The 12503-nt window shown below is 38.0% G+C and overlaps 1 protein-coding gene and 1 long non-coding RNA gene across 18 annotated transcripts in view; one reads left to right on the top strand and one right to left on the bottom strand.

Annotated features, from left to right (window-relative positions):
* The window catches only part of ROBO2 (roundabout guidance receptor 2), an 810838-nt gene that overhangs the window by 360746 nt on the left and 437589 nt on the right, over nt 1–12503 (top strand). The window lies entirely within an intron of this gene.
* LOC309531383 overlaps nt 1–12503 on the bottom strand; it is a 52278-nt gene that overhangs the window by 36637 nt on the left and 3138 nt on the right. The gene's annotated exons all lie outside the window — the stretch shown is intronic.

Here is a 12503-nt window from a genome sequence, read left to right as displayed (position 1 = left end):
GAAATTTAAGGCGAACAATGGGTAATAAATTATTATTATTGATGATGATGATGAAAGCTAGGGGCCAAAGAGGAAAAAGAGAGCAGTACATGAATGCTCAAGAAAACACCAAGGTTAGAAGAAATAATAAAGAAAAGAAAGAAAAGAAATGTTTGTTTGTTTTTGTTTTTGAAAAAGAGGGAAAACAACTGTTAGGTTGGGAGTCACCAACCCATCACCCACAGGCACCATGTCACTCATGAAGGCTTCAAGTGGTGCTCCTAGACAGGTGCCCAAGACTCTAAGCTTTCATTTTTAAAAAAGTAAGTCTCTAAAGCTTCTAAGTGATTTCTGTGAAATGAAAGCAGTGTGGCTTGTTTGTAGATTTTTGCTCATACTGATGAATGTTCCCTGTTGTTATTAGACTTCAGCAGCATCTGTGTGTGTGTGTGTGTGTGTGTGTGTGTGTGATCTCTATAAACAGAACTAACGAGACATATCTTACTTCCCATGGTTTGCACAATGTTTTCAGGGGAGGTTTTCTCTTCCTGCCCCCTCCATGGTAGCCATTTTGTGACCGGCACCCCAGCATTCTCTCCAAATGTGTCCACTATTCAAAAAAGGTTGGTGACCTCTACAGTAGGAGTATCTGTGGTCCAAGGAAGAGGGGAATGGAAGTTAGAAGAACAGGGAGCAATTGCATGCACATCCCTCCATTTTTAAAACATCTTTTAAACTTTGAATACATATTTAATGAACAGATATTGTTTAGAACTTCGGGTTGTCTGAATTCCTTCAAAACTATCAATCTGTCACAATGTGACATTACAGTGTTGCAGTGGTAGGCAAGATGCTGAAGATTACTGGAATATATTCATGCACAAGGGAAACGTTTGGCGTACCCCAAATAATACATAGGAAAATGTGAACCACACAACCGAGTAGCCAAGAAGCCAAGTGATGTCTGAGACAATTAACTGCTGCTTAAAACAAATATGATACTACTAGATTGCATGGGCAAGGAGCTAGTCACATTTTACTGCCAATAAAAGAGAAGTATTGAAAACATCCATATTAGCTTAGAGCTAGTCTAATTGGTAGATATGGGTGACTTGAAGTACAGTAATGTGAGCAGGCAGTAATTTGTGTCATGATACACCATGTCACCCCCCACTTGGAATGGGTAATATTAATTCAAACGGAGGTCTATGCCACTAATAAACTGAATAAATTGAGTCAATTACAAATTTCATGCTTTTATGACTTTTGCTTTAGTTAGATAACATCTCCAATTTGAATGCACTGCCCTCCAGAGATCTTGATCACTTACAATGAACATGTGTTTGGGCTATTATTCCCATTGCTCTTTTTTTTTTTAAAGTCCTTACACTCTGAACATCATAAAAACCCAATGTAAATTGAAAACAGTGGTTTTGCATCTATTTTCCCTATATATAAACATAAGTCATTGCTGACAGTTTTCAAGGTGTTCTTTATTTTCATTTTATCTCTAGAAGCATCCTGTACACAAGTTACATTTACTAATAACCTTATGTTCTGCATTCATATCAACTATTTTGACTTTGAGCTTCTCCTGGGATTTCTGCCCCATTTTATTAAAAAGAAATACCAGTTTTTTAAATTATCCTTAAACATCTGATCCAAGCTTGTTGTCCTCATCTACATCTGTGTTCTTGTATTGGCAAGAAACACTTGCTTGTTACAAGAAGGGGACCTTTTCTAGGTAACCTACTGCCAGTATATGCACAAATCTGTCCACATGGGTGGTTGTTTCTATGTGACAAGCCATTTGTGTACATGATCATGTAATTGAAAAAAACACAAATCAAAGTTATTTCAGTTCCAAAACCACCCCTGAAGCCAGATTGAAATGGAAATAGATAACCAATCTCATCTAAGAACTCATTTTGTACAGGAATGCCTTCTTTTGCAAGGAGGCATTAATAATCTCCTGGATCCAGGCAGTCAATTCAATTCTCTTACTGGGTGCTATAAGCCAGGAAGGCAGGAGACAGAAAACAGATAGTAGGCCACAAATATATTGTCCATGTCCACAGTCTGCAAAAACTATAACGTATTCAACAAGACCAGCCAGTGCTCTAGATAGATCCATAGACTGAATTGCAAAAATAGTGTCAGCTAAGTCAAGGCTTATGTGAGCAACTTGAAGTGCTTAGCAGAAGGTCACAGCATGAGGGTTCTACACCTTTGTGGGTCATGTTGAAAGAAACCCCTATTTGGAAATGATGAACTGGATGATAGGCGTGTGCATCAACCACATGATTTGGTTCAGATTCCATTCAACACTTTGTAAATTAGCTTGATTTGGCTTGGCACAATTCAGAGGCTATTTGAATCCACTTCTTTTCTCCATCCTCATGTACTACTGAGAAATTTTCAGTTGCCTATCGCTTTTTTTTCATTTTGACAAAAGTGAATTAAATTTAGAGACATACTAGCCACTTCAAATTACAGGTATATAGGTTCAGGGACTTTTTTTGCTGAAACCCTCTAAAATATTATTCTCTCTCACCCCAAAAGGTATCACATATACCTTTTTTATTTTTTTGGTAGATTTGACTAATTTTGCAGGCAAAACATCCCTTCAGAGGCATGAATTCTGCCAAATTTAGAAGGCTATCTGAATTGGCTGTCATGCAAGGTTAGCCATTACAGTTTGGTGGTGGATGAAAAAGGAATCTGTTAAATCTCCCCGAGTGTTTTGTGAGCAGATATTTCAGTTCATTTCCTTCATCTACCCCAAAAATAAAAAAATATATGTCAGGAGCCTTTGTGCTAGGTACCTCTAAAGTTGACTGGGAGATCTTAAAGGCATTCACTTCCCAGGTAGATTTATTTACTCTGATTGCAAATAGACCTGTCAGTCATGAAGACACTGTCCCTTGCCTCTCCCAATCTTAGTATCTTCCTCAAGTTTGGAGGTGTATGTTTCATTCTTGCAAAGCTGTTCCATCCCTCCAACCAATGAGACTGGAGGACACCAATAAACTAGCTATTTTTTAGATCCTCTACCCCAGAATTCTCACCAGAGTAGATGAAAGTGAAATTTGTAGGATTCTTTTGATAGTCAACAACATTTATAGTCCGAAGTGTTACCATTGCCCAATGCTGTGAATTTTGTTGAACGAAGTTTTCATGGTCACCAATACAGCGTCCCATCAGATACATCAGATATCAGGAATGTCTAGTCTAGTTGTATTTTATGAGTACTGCCAATGAAAGAGTGAGGCAATTAATTTCTTCAACCAGATAAAAGCATCTACTTATTTTGAAAGAAACAATAAATGGGATATGCCATTTTGTTTCCCAATTAATATGTACAATTGCTATTGCTGATTCTTTAGATGTTGATACCTTAAGAGAGGATTCATCATTGTCCACAAGCATAGGAATGTTTTAAATCTATGAGGAAAGACACTGAAGCTGAATTATGAAATAAATGAGATTTCCAGCTAGATTTGTATTTTGCCTATATTTTGGGAAGCATTAACCTTGGTATGGGAGTTTTATGCCCCATAATTACACAGTCAGCTTATTTTCAAAAGCTTCTAATCAGATGTTCACATAGCAGTGAGCATGGAAAACATACAGATAAAAGGAGGGCATGCCTTTACATTTACATGGACAAATAGTACTTTCAAGCCTTCCACACAGATTTTTCTGTTGACATTGTAGATGGGAGGTTTATGTGATCTAGGTCAATGACCTCCTTGTTTCAAGAAAAATGGTTTCTTTTCCTGCAGTGTTTAACAGACATTGGTGAAGATTAAACACAGACTCTTACATAATCTTTTCATTTATATGGTAAGGAGAGAAACACAGACAATGCATATAGAATGGAATTTGAAGGTTTCTAACTGGTATGTTAGTGGCAGTAGAAACTTAGAAAGCAATTGCTGTGCTTATACTGTATAGCGATTTGTGTTTAGTTTAAGTTTAGCAGGCTAAAATGCTTTTTCAAGTATTTCCAGTATCAGGTTTATGGAAAAAGAAAATACATTGCAAATCTCATTTGACCATTGAAATTTGTCCTATGTAGTCAATGGGAGATATTATCTTTTAGTGGAAACTAGGCCAAGTTAAGGTCAGCAGAATATCACAATGTTCACAGCCATGGATACCAATCATGATCCTTTACGGAAAATGTCTTCATCTTACTATCTTTGTGCTGTTAGGTGTCTTCCACTTTTTGCAGGTAGAATGTTGTCCACTCTTTCAGATAAATATATTCATAATGCCACTGTTATTTTATTATTTTTATTTATTAAATATTTATATCGCCCTTCGGCTAAAGATCATAGGGTGGCTTACAACATAAAATACAAAATACATAATAAAACAAAAACAAACCAATAAACTTCCGCCCATAAACACATTTAAAAGTTCATAAGTGTTAATCAGCCAAACGCTTGGGTCTAGAGAAACATTTTCACCTGACAACTAAAGATATGTAATGAAGGTGCCAGGCAAGTCTCCCTGGGGAGAGCATTCCATGAAATGGAACCTACTGCAGAAAAGGCCTGTTGTCATGTTGCCAACCTGTTGCCTAAGATGATGATCGCAGGGTCTAGGTTGGTTCATGTGGGGAGAGGCTGTCCCTGAAGTATTGTGGTCCTGAGCCATTTATAGGTCAAAACCAGCACTTTGATTGGGTCCAGAAATTAATTTAGAGCCAGTACAGCTGGGCCAGGATCAGCGTAATATGCTCAAAGTTGTCTTGCCCCAGTGAGCAACCTGGCCACCCAATTCTTCCGAACCATCTTCAGAGGCAGTCCATGTGCATATAATACATTGCAGTAATCTGAGTATAGACAACAGAAATTAGGATATCCCTGTCCACATAGGGGTCAGCTGGGCCCCCAGCCGAAGCTGATGGAAGGCACTCGCCACCACCAAGGCCACCTGAGCCTCAAGTGACAGGAAAGGATCCAGGAATACCCCCAAGCTATGTACCGGCTCCTTCATAGGGAGTGTAACCTCATCAAAGGCAAGCAACCTCCCATCAATCCAGTCTAGGGAACCACCCACTAACAGTGCCTCACTCTTAAATGGATTGAGTTTCAGTTTGTTGGCTCTTATCCAGTCCATTACCAAGGCAAGACAATGGTCCAGCACATCTACTGCCTCACCTGCAGATGTAAGGATATTTAGAGTTCTGTAGTCAGCATATTGCTGGCAACTTACTCCAAATTTCAGGTGACCCGACTCAGCATTTTCATGTAGATGTTAACAGTATAGTGGATAAAAATGAATCTTGAGGAACTCCACATTGAAGCTCCCTTGGGGCCGAAGAACACTCCCTCTGTAAATGCCCATCAAAGTAGTACTGAAACCAAAGGGAAGCAATGCCACTTACCCACAACTTGGAAAGTCACTCCAGAAGATTACCATCATCAATGGCGTTGAAAGCCATGGCCTAAGGACCAAAGGCCTTTCTCATCTAACATCCCGTTTCCCACAGTAGTCAACCAGGTGGCTTTGGGAAGCCCACAAGCTGATGACCTAAGTAGCTGAACTCTCCAAATTATGGGGAGAAATTGAGATGAATAAGCGTTTCTAGTTCCGTCCCACAGACAGGTGCATAGAATTTAGCAAACTTGGGCATGAGTATTTCCTAGGATCTACTGCCTGAAAAACCATTCTGTGCTGAATATAATTGAGATCATTATTCCCCAGTAACTGTGTCTCTGTGTGTGTAAAGCAAAGAAAAGCAACAACAAATATTTAAATAAAACTGCCAAATTTTGTGCCGCAAACTCCTGCTAACCAGGAACAAGTACGTTTGGTGAGTGTGTTGTATTTTAAGTAGAAAGCCTGTTGATTCAAGAAACTTCACTGAATGACAAATGGCTCAATGGGTTATCATTAAATATCCTGACAAGCTTTCTTGCTTACATGAATGTGTCATGCAAATTACATTATTAATAGCACAGATTTCTTTCAATCTAGATACTATTGGTTTGGGGGATGGAGAAGTACTGATTTAGCTCACACTACCCCTTTTGTTTCTTTAACTGGACAGCTCTATTCATCTGTATTTTCAAAGTATTCCGTAGTGCTTTACCTCAGCAGTTCTCACTTAATCAATGGCAGCTAGAGGTTAGGACCTCTGCTTTGAAAATGTACTTTGTAGATTTCATTTATGTGTTTGCCAACTTTCCCCCCTCTTTTTAATGCTCATGGATTTTGCTACAGAAAATGCTGACTTTTCTGTCATGGGAGTGAGAGAACAATGCAAAAATATATGTCTGCATAAAGGTTTTCCTTATGGATAATGTTGCATCTAGGATAAATGTCAATTAAGTAAGATGTTATAAACTGTTTAGAGGGCCTCTAAATGGAAAAGCAGCCTATATATTCAATTAAGAAGAAGAAAGTGATAGGACTGTGGGTCTATTTCAAACCACACTAGAAATGCCATCTTAAACCAAGGGATTCCAGGTACTGTGATGCATATTAAAATGGACTACCACTGCATGTGGAAACTCTCTTATAAAATGTGCAGAGAGTTGTCCACATTATGGAACATTATAATTTTATTTTAGTACTGAAATTTCAATTAAAATTACCAAATACTGTTTTCTACGGACATTTGTCACACAATATGTTTAATTGTGTTGTGCTGGCAGTAGCAAAAACAAAAACAAAAAAGCCATGTTTTTTAGCTAATAAATGGCATTTATTAGCTAAAAAGCACACTATTTTATTTTTTGCTATATTTAAAATGCCCACTATGCTTTTAATTTTATTTTTTTTACTATATTTGTTTTATTAAATACTAAGTACACTTTCATAACTCACAATTTATAAAGTATACTATACATGGGGGAAAGTGTGGAATAGAAATTTAATAAATAAATAATATATTATAATTATATTGATTTTAAAAATATCACCATACAAACCCAATATACAGAAAATATTGACAAACTTTACATTCTTCTATACTCTCATCTAGAATAATGTTATTTATCCATTTCCACTGCATGTCACATCTTATCAGATATTTCTTATGATGCAATACCAAATTTGATTTACAATAGCTGGCATAAGCAATTGTTGCCACTGAGAATAAATTTATAGTTTAAAAGTGTACTTTATTGATAGCCAGGAAGAATACCCAATAAAATCTGCTTCATTTCCTTTCTGAGCCTACAATATGTCAATTATTATTTTCCATAATAATCTCCTAAATTCCTGAAATATGTGGTCCTGCCATATATTCTCCAGTATGTATTACTTATAGCATATTTACAGTTGTGAAATGCATTCTGACTTATAAATCCTATTTCATTGTTGTGGCAGAAGGTAACAACTCTAAATAATCTTCAGCTGAGTTTTCTTTAAATGTAGGTAACTTGGGTGGACCCATTAAAAGCAACGGCCATTACTAAGATTCATTAATCTTAGTGGGTCTACTCTGAGTAATACTCAGATGACTACCACATTCTTTATCTATATTAGGAAGGCAAAGCTTCAATTTGTCTGCTCTCACATCATAATTCTCATTCAGTTGTGCAAAAACCAGTATAGCATTGTTGGAAACTGCCCAGGGTGGCTGGGGCAACCCAGTCAGATGGTGTGTGTGTGTGTAATTAAACTTTATGCCTCAATAGTGAACAAAATTATGTGTGCTCTATACCATTGAATCTGGCCACCATACTCCTGTCTCTTCACAACACAATCTTCACAAACACAGCAATCTCCAGAGGAATAACCATGTTACTCTGTTGTACCAAAAACAACAAAGAAAGTCGTGACATCTTGAAAGACTAACAATTAATATAGTATAATTGTTTATAAGGACATTTCACCCTGATGTCTGCGCATCATTCAAGGTAGCTTACACTAATTAAAATTACAAATTCACAAAACCACAGCATCAATAAAATGCAATAGAATCAGGCATGAGAGATAGAAACATCATTCCAATCAAAATATTATATACCTGACAAAAGCCTGAGGGAATGGAAGGTCTTCACTGGACAGCAGAATACAGTGAAATGGTGCCAGCCAAACCTCATTAAGCAACTTGGGTATATCCACTCCCTCTAGTAACGGACAACAGCTTTCACCATAAGTGGAACACAGAGAAGGGCCTCTCCACCAGATAGGAACAAGTTGATGACTGGCATGGGAGGAGGTGGTTCTCAAATTGCATCCAGGAATATCCATTAGTTACAAGATGAAGTTATCTTATATCTGAAGATGTGGACTCTACACTATGAAAACTCATGCCACAGTACATTTGTTAGTCTTTCAAGTGCCACAAGATTCTTTACTGTTTAAAATACAGCATTATTCCTTTTGCTTAACAGTCTCACTGCTTCACCTTAATTTTATTCTACAGACATCACCTCTAGAGTAGAGAGAGACAGTCTTCATGCATTGTCATATACTTCTGTCTGTCAGAACAAATGGTAAGTATGTCCTCTAGAGATTTCACTGAAACTATTAATTACTTTACTTTCCTCTTGTAATTTTCATCACTGCTAACATAGTTCAGCTAAAAAGAGAGAGAGAGAGACTCTAATCAATACAACACTGACATATGAAATGGGGTTGCTTCTTTTTAGTTAAAGGGTTTCATAAAATGATCTTGTAATTGTTGAGTTTACTAAAAATGATCTCGTACTTGGGGTTACATAAAAAATATATTGTATACCTCCCAAAAAACATCTCAAAGAACAGCTAGGCAAGGGGACAGAAAGGGTATTTGTTTGTGATTAAAGGTATCAAATGCTGGAAAGTCTGTTTAGAGGAAAGGCAAGTAAGGGGTAACATGATATAAGTGTATGAAATCATATGCCATGGAGAAAATGAAAATGTTTTCTCTCTCTCTTTCATAACATTAGTACTCAGATATGAATGTTGAAAGACTCAGAACAAACTAAAGAAAGTACTTCTTCACACAGTCAGGGGCATAGAAAGGAGGGTGCAGGGGGTCCGGTCCACCCCGGGTGTCATCTCTGAGGGGGTGACAAAATGGCATGGGGGCAGCACTTACCCTGAGGCCTGGCCTGCAGCACACCCGAGCCATGTGTCTCTCCTGGGAGTGACGCGGCAGCTCAGGGCCCTGCGCTGCCCGAAATGGCATGGGGCTTGTGCACGCCAGGGGGACGCCATGGGCAGCTTGCCGTGGCGCCCCCCTGGGCAGATCATCCTGCCCCCAAGGGGTGGCTCACCCCAGCCCCACCACTCTGGGTGCTGGAGCAGCTAGCTATGCTCCTGCACACAGCACATAGTTTAACTATGGAATTCGTTCCCACAAAAGTCTGTGATAGCCACATTTAACATAAAATTAGATAAATTCATGGAGGATGAGGCTACCAGTGACCATTAAACCTTAAGCCTTTGTCTTACCTCCACTGCCAAAGGCAGTATGCTTTTACATGCCACTTGCTGGAAACGGCAGAAGAGAACAGTGCTGCTGCACACAGTTCCTGGTTGCAGGCTTCCTATAGGCATCTGGTTTGCCACTAGGAGAACAGGATACTGGGCTAGATGGGTCAAGCAGGCTCTTCTTATGGTCTTTAATAGTACAATTTAAGGTAATATCATTGTATGGAATCCACTGCCAGTATCACACTGACATTGCATATCCATTCTCTAGTCAATAGAGATGCTTGTGTTTGTGTATGCATAGATGTGTTCACCAATATACTGTAGCATCAGTCTATTCTCTGCACCAGTAATTTCAAAAAGTTGATCGTTTGGCAGATAGAAAAGGCCGGCAAGAACTTTGACTCCTATTTCCTGCTTCCTTGAAGTGGTTGTGTTACTCTTTGCCAGATTTGATCAATTTACCATGGTACTGCGTTGTACATTTCAACATTCCAGAACCCCACACGTTGACCAACTCCTTGGGATACATATGGGGTAGATTTGAAGGCATTTCTGTCTAAGAATGGCATAACTGTAATACAGCAAGTGCGAGATGGTCTTCTTGTACACACATACTTCCCATCACTAATTTGTATTCAGACCTTTTTTTCCTGTGTCACACCAGCTGCGTATAACTTTAAATTATACTATTTCAGTTACATTTTAGCTTAATTAAGTGCTAAGTGCAAAAAAAGCAAAAATAAGTGCTAGGACAAGTACAGTCAAATTTAAATTTAACAAGTCAAGGTGACTACAAGAGTATTATCTGCATTGGTTCCCAGCTCTCAGTTTTTTTGATGACTTAATCATGAAATATTAAGCAAATGTTATTGGGAATTACTTCGAGCTTTGGAACACCTCTGAGACTAGTGAGGCTTATTTTACCTTTCACTGCAACTGCTTCTTAATAATTTTACCTTATGGCTATTTATTACGGGTAAACAAAGAACAATGTCTACTTTTGCATAGTGATATAGCTTAAATAAGCATTTTCTTGAAATATTATGATCAATTATACATATTTTAAAAGATTGGCTTGTAGGAGTAGAAATGAATACATTTCCTGGAATGTTGAGAAAGAGATCAATCTGCTCCAGTAAGATTTGAATTTTTGATGAAAGATCTGTTTTTAGAAAAGTGATCAGAATATAGACACTTTTCACAAACAGTATGCAGGATAAGTCCATGTTTCTAACTTTTTGTTTTTAACTTCGTGCAGTGTGGGATATAACCAAGTAAAGTGATTTGTTCTTAAATATAGTGAATCACCTTTCTTGCCATACAGAAACATAGCATGCAATCTTCACACACTCTTCAGAGGAACATAGACACTCCAGTGTTGTAACATGGTAGGAACAGCTTTTGATGAGCATAGCATTCTTAACATTTAAAACATTCATAATATGAGTCAGATGTTGAGATGCTGTTTAGTAACTTTTTAGCTACATTTACTTAGCTGCAATCCTAACCATGTTTATGCAGAAACGAGTCTCACTGAATTCAATGGGGCTTATTCCCAGTCTGAATCTAACTACATTGGCTTGTAATTGTTTATCAAATGATAATTGGTGACAATTGGTTTCATATTATCAAGCAATAAGTCTACTTACCTAACCACACATAAACAACACTTACAGAATGTGATATTATTTAGGTGAGACGGTTAAATAATAATTCAGTGAAACATTACAGAATATTACGGTAGACACTGTGACTGCATTTTGACATTTTTAAAAAGAGCAGATCAATGTGAAGTGCTACATTTAACAGTTAGAAATATTTCAGTGGCTCCCAATAAAAAGTATTAAAAGATATCTTATTACAGATTTATTGACATGCATTCCCTTAAAGCATTCATTTGCCACTGAAGAGTATATTCCTCACTTCCTTTAAGTTCCTGAAGTGCAAGTGACAGGGTTCCTCCTGATTCACTTAATGGGTCCAGACTATTAAGTAGCCCTTTAAGTCCTGTTTCCCTTTGTAATACAAAGGCAAAGCAACAAAACTAACAAGAAATGTTAGTTTCGGTGTTTCAGGATTCAAATGTAAACATTTGTTGTATAAAATCTCATAACTGCAACACATTATATTGTACTTTACAAACATATGCCTCTGCTTTCTTGAACAAGGATGCGGGGGGGGGGCGGGTTGCAAGGGGGCAACTGTCCCCCAATCAAGTAAATAGATAAAAATACTTAACTAACTGACCAGCTGTGTCACAGATACTCAGTTCTGCCTCCCCTAACATAAAGCCTGCCCCCACAATAAATCCTGGCTATGCCCATGTTCATTATATATAAACTATGTACAGTACTCCTTCAGTAATACTTGTGGGATCACCTTATTCCCAATGTGTCCACTCAGCCACTTCAATCTAAGCCACAGGCATGGTTACAGGTGCCACATGATAGTCAGTCTGCATCTGTGAGAAATAGATATTTTAACATGGCAGCACTTTGGAATTCACTGCCTATCGACATCAGGCAGGTGCCTTCACTTTTCAGACCTCCTTAAAACATTTTTTCTTTAAGCAAGCCTATCAGACACATAGATGTTGCAAAGTTTTTATTTTTTGGTCTATATATCAGAGTTTGTTTGCATGGGTGTTGAGGGGGGAAGCAGAAAAGTAGGCGGACTTCCATAGAAGAGACAGAAGAAATGAAGACGGTCTTACAACAGAAGCCTCTGGAAGTAGCTCCACATGGTAGCCATAATAATGTATAAAGTTGCTTGATTAGATAGTCTCCATGCAAATGCCAGCTATCATTCAAACCTACAAGGCTGCTGTGAAGACTCTCAACCCAAGAGGGTGATCTGCATGGTGAACAATTCCCCAATTATGGCATGCCCTCCCTAATAAGGCTAGTTTGGCACCTACATTAAGATCCTTTCAACACCAATACTTTTTTGTTTATTCTCCTAGGACTTTTAGGACCTTTCTTCTCTCTTTTTTTATTGCCCTTGGGACAGAATATTTCTGCTGGGTTTTAAATGTTCTTATGCTGCCTGTGCTGGTTTTTGGACAATGATGTTTTTTTAAGAAACATTTTAAATGCTTAATTTGAACTCTGTGAGAAACTGGCCAGATGACTTTATTG

Source organism: Podarcis vaucheri, assembly GCF_965113315.1.
Source record: "Podarcis vaucheri genome assembly, chromosome: 4".
Classification (NCBI taxonomy): Eukaryota; Metazoa; Chordata; class Lepidosauria; order Squamata; family Lacertidae; genus Podarcis; species Podarcis vaucheri.
The sequence above is the reverse complement of the archived record's forward strand: the minus strand, read 5'-3'. Positions and strand labels throughout refer to the sequence as shown.